The sequence below is a fragment of the Penaeus monodon genome, chromosome 37 (genome assembly GCF_015228065.2).
Source record: "Penaeus monodon isolate SGIC_2016 chromosome 37, NSTDA_Pmon_1, whole genome shotgun sequence".
Classification (NCBI taxonomy): Eukaryota; Metazoa; Arthropoda; class Malacostraca; order Decapoda; family Penaeidae; genus Penaeus; species Penaeus monodon.
In genome coordinates this window covers 33,350,374-33,355,373 of record NC_051422.1, presented here as the reverse complement: position 1 = coordinate 33,355,373, position 5,000 = coordinate 33,350,374, and the positions used below count along the sequence as shown (strand labels likewise).

At 44.0% G+C, this 5,000-nt stretch overlaps 1 protein-coding gene across 1 annotated transcript in view; it reads right to left on the bottom strand.

The window, feature by feature from the left end:
- The window catches only part of LOC119596274, a 136,448-nt gene that overhangs the window by 22,405 nt on the left and 109,043 nt on the right, over nucleotides 1-5,000 (bottom strand). The window lies entirely within an intron of this gene.

Sequence of the window (5,000 nt, the reverse complement as noted above, 5' to 3'; positions counted from 1 at the left end):
GAAATCGAGTCACAGGCCCCGAAGACCTATGGGGGTTGCTGGCATTAGGGAGTAATGAAACGACCGCACTGGGCAATCGGGTGTAAATAGGCGGGAGTGGGGAGTAAAGACACAAAAGGGAAAAAAATAGGCCTTTATCCCTCACTCTGGGAAACTAAATATACGGAAGTCTAATTCTTGTAAAAGGGATCGTCTACAATATCAGAGTTAAAGAATGTTCGATAAAGATAAAAGCCTAATTTGAAGACGGTCATTCTACGCATCGGATTATAACATTGTTTTCATCATCTTAATTAACTTGCGACCTTATACATTCTAAAAAGAGGAGTTTGCTGGATCATTTAATTACATCCTCCAAAGTGAGTGTAATTATCGGAGAAGATATTGAACGTATATGACCTTATCTTTCCGTCAATAACGAGAATCCGAAAGTTTAATTTTTCTACGAAAAAGTCGCATTGCATTAGCATACACAATTTTCATTTAATTGCAGATGAGCTAATATCAAACTGGAATTGTAACTTTTCTCCTTTTCGTAACCATTCATTATGCTATAAAGAGAAGTGCGCAAAGCGTGAACAGGTTAAGGAACTGCGTCATTATCATATCAAATGTTCACGTAAGGTCAAAACAATTATTTATGCGCAGTCTGTTGTTACTTTTCACAGCAGATAAGAATAAATGCCTAATAAATACACAGGAGATACGACGTGAAAAATACAACATGAACCTTCTACGTGGCTTTCCGTACCTCCGAACCATTGCAAATCATTAAACGAAGAAAACCCGGGGACATATCTGCAACACAATATATTTTTACGGTTCCTTCTGAAACCTTAATGCCGCACACTGCTTTCCCGGCGGCTGCCTAGAAACATGTTATTTCCAAGAAATGTATCATTCATGGTACAAAAAAAGGAAGAAAAACATGACAAACGACATATATTGATGAAAGAGACCATCTGCCGTTTCGTAAACATCCGATCACGAAGCCACCAGCCAGGGTCAGCATCAAAGAAAACGGGAGACGAATATTCAGGGGTCACGTGGCTATTCCGGTTTGGCTTGAGTCGCACGGCATCTCAGTTCGTCCACTTGTTTTTGTGTTATTCTGTCTTTCTTTCGTTTTGTGTTTCATTTTCCTTCGCTGGTATTTTATCTTTGCTTCCTTTCTTTATCTGTTTTCTTCTGTTCTATCTCTCCATATTCCTTCCTCCTCATCCTCTCTCTCTCTCTCTCTCTCTCTCTCTCTCTCTCTCTCTCTCTCTCTCTCTCTCTCTCTCTCTCTCTCTCATTCCCTTCCTCCTCTTCCGCTTATTTTATCCGACTCTCATGATATTCATTCCTACCCTTTCTCTTCATAACTTATTAAGACACAATTTCTCGCACCAACTCTTTATTTCTCATTAAAACCAGCCCCTCCATTTACTCAAAAAAGTAAAATTATTATGAGTTGTTGCGTCAACATTGTCAGGTATCACGAGGGAAAAAGATATTCTTCATGCATATTAATTATATTTTCTTCTTTTTAGAAAAAGTATATGTTTTATCTTTCCTCTATCCTTTTTCTTGCAATTAAAAAAAAAAATACAGAAAGCTTACTCTAATTTGAAATGTTTTTCCAGCAGGTTGTTTTTGTTTCTTTGCTTGTTTGTCAATTCGCATAAAAAATGTATATATTGGTATATTTCTCCCTCTCTCTCTCTTTTTCTGTCATTTTCATTCTCTCTCTGTCTCTGTCTTTTCCTTCTCCTCACCTCTTTTTCCTCTCTCACTCTCCCTCCCTCCCTCCCTCTCCTCTCTCTCTCTCTCTCTCTCTCTCTCTCTCTCTCTCTCTCTCTCCCCTCTCTCTTCCTCCTCTTCCTTCTCTTCCTCCTCCTTCTCCTCTCCCCCTCTTCCTCCTCTCCCCCTCAACCCCCCCCCCTGTATCTCCCCCTTTTTGAAATATCCGCCTCGCCGTTCATCAGCCCATTTTGTCCAGCCAATTAGCAACTTGTTTCCGTCTCTTCAAATGGGTTTAATAGGCGCCTTGAATTCCAAATTTTCTCACTTGTTTGATATGAGTATTTTTTTTTTTTTGGCTTAGTTTTGATATTTATGTTTTGTTTTGTTTGTTCTCACTCCATAATATTCCTTTTCTTCTTCTCTCCTTTACCAGTTATGGATTTAAAAAATTGTTCTGTCATTGATTTTTTGGATAAAAAAAATATTTTGGAATTTGTGTCTTATTTATGAGAGTGAGACTTCAGCATTATTGGAATGCAATCTAGGTGATATCAAGTAATATTCCGGTTATCCATAAAGTTATCCATCCGCAATTAATTCCCATAATTAATTCGCCTTATAAATCCATTGATTACAATGACAATTTCATGATATGATTAGTGATAAGGCACCAGGATAATGACGCTGGTGAAGCAACTCAAATATACGAAGAGAGAATAGACCACGGTGTTTTGATAAAGAGAAAATCTCTTTATTAAGAGTCATTTGTACTTATTGTCAGCCTGAAGCTATATATTAAAGAAAAAATGTACCCTGGCTTGTCGACCTCAACTGCCCCCCCCCCCCCTCATGCCTTCAGCAAGTCCCCCTCCCTCGTCCCTCCCCCAACCCCGCCGTTCCTTATCTTTTCCTCCTTATACCTCATCTCCCCCTCCCTAGCTCATCCCTCCCCCTTCCCCCCAGGCGTTCCCACCTCCCCATTACCCCTTCCCCTCTCACTTACCCTATACCCCTCTCGGACCCCTCCCCCCTCGAGCCCCTCCCCCCTCACCACACCCCATAGCGCCCTCGTGAAGCAGGCCATTAGCAGAACAAAAAGCAGCAGGCGTGGAGGCAGCCGGCCAGCATAGAGCAGGTGAACAGAGCGGGACAAAGGCGCCTCTTCCTGGTCACCCTCCCCCTCCCCCTTCCTCGCCCCCTTCCTCCCCATCTCCTCTACTCCCTCCAACCTCCAACCCCCATCCCTCCCCCTCCTCCCTCTCCCCTCGTCCGTCTCCCTAAGCCCCCCCCCTCCTTTCCTCTCGTCCCGCCCGCCTTCAAGTACACTGGAATTAGCGGCAGCTCTTAACGCGCGCTTAGAGTTCTAAATTGTGCACAATTTCCAGCGACAGCAGTGGGACGATCTCGAGGGGAGGGGGAGGGGAGAGGAGGGGAGGGGAGGGGAAGGGAGGGAAAGGTGGAAGCGGGGGTGAGGAGAGGGAGAGGGAGAGAGTGAGAGAGATAGAGAGAGGACTGAGGGAGAGGTAGGGGTAAGGAGAGGGAGAGAAAGAGAGAGAGAGGGAGGGAGGGAGGGGGAGGGAGAGGGAGAGGGAGAGGGAGAGGGAGAGAGAGAGAGAGAGAGAGAGAGAGAGAGAGAGAGAGACAGAGACAGAGAGGGAGAGAAAGAGAGAGAGAGAGGTAATGAGGGATAGGGCAGAAAGAGAGAGAATGAGAGATAGGACAGAGATTGAGAACAGGGAGAGAGGATAGAGATAAAAATACAGATAGAGAGAGTAATAATAACAATAATAATTTAGGTTTATTCCATTTGTTATTCTTGGTATGACAGGATGTCTGTTTATATTTGCTTCTAGATTACCCTTTGTGTGGAAGGAGTTGCCATCCACTGGCGGTGCGGGATACGAACGCGGGTCAGCAAGCTTGCTAGACGAAAACGTTACCGCTGCACCACACACACACACACACACACACACACACACACACACACACACACACACACACACACACACACACACACACACACACACAGAGAGAGAGAGAGAGAGAGAGAGAGACAGAGAGAGAGAGAGAGAGAGAGAGAGAGAGAGATAGAGAGAGAGGAGTAGTGAGAGAGAGAGAGAGAGAAGAGAGAGAGAGAGGAGAGGAGAGAGAGAGAGGAGGAGAGGGGAGAGAGAGGAGAGTGAGTGAGAGAGAGAGAGAGAGAGAGAAGAGAGAGAGAGAGAGAGAGAGAGAGAGAGAGAGAGAGAGAGAGAGAGAGAGAGAGAGAGAGAGAGAGAGAGAGAGAGAGAGAGAGAGAGAGAGAGAGAGGGGGAGCGAGAGAGAGAGAGAGAGAGAGAGAGACAGAGACAGAGACAGAGACAGAGAGAGAGAGAGAGAGAGAGAGAGAGAGAGAGAGAGAGAGAGAGAGAGGAAGTAGACATTTACAGACATTTTGTTTGTGTTTCCGGCACTCTGACCTGTACTCCAGAGTCTTTTCTTGATTTCTTTTTCCTTCCTTACTCTCCTCTTCTGATCTTCCTTCTTTCGCCCTTTCATCTCATTTCGCTCTCTTCCTCCAACTTCCCCCCTTATCCTTAATTTCTTCCGATTCCTCTTCATCTTTCTCCTCTCCTTCCCATTTGTCCCTCTGCACTCCTCGAGGCCACCCCTTTTCTATTCTATATAAATAATCTATATAATTTTTATGTAACATTTTTTATAACATCTGATTTATCTTTTTTTTGTCGTATCTCCGTTTTAAGTCTCATTTTAGCCTTTTCTCTTCCTCATGTCATCATACTTTGAACCTTTTTTGTCTGTTAGCATCTCATTCCTTTACGTATTACCTTCATCATTCCCTTCCTCCATTCCCTCATTTATTAAGCTTTGTCTCTTTATGGTTTATTCACGCTCGCCTTCTTCCCACCTTCAGTGCCTCCTTTCTTCTCTCTTTGTCTCTTGCAGTTCCCTTCTTCGCTCGAGATGAAATGACGTGGACTTTGCTCACACCTCTTTCTTCTCAACGCGCAAAGCATTCATGCAAAATAGCTGATAAAAGAGAAGAAGGAGATGAAGAAATAAAAGAGAGATAGAGCAAGAGAGAGAGAGAGCAAGAGAGAGAGAGAGAGAGAGAGAGAGAGAGAGAGAGAGAGAGAGAGAGAGAGAGAGAGAGAGAGAGAGGGAAAGAGAGAGATTATAGGCAGACAGACAGACTGAGAGTGAGAGCGAGAGTGTCATTACTGGGTCACTATCATTGTATTTCATCTGCAAATTCCACTAGATCTTACGCAGGCCTT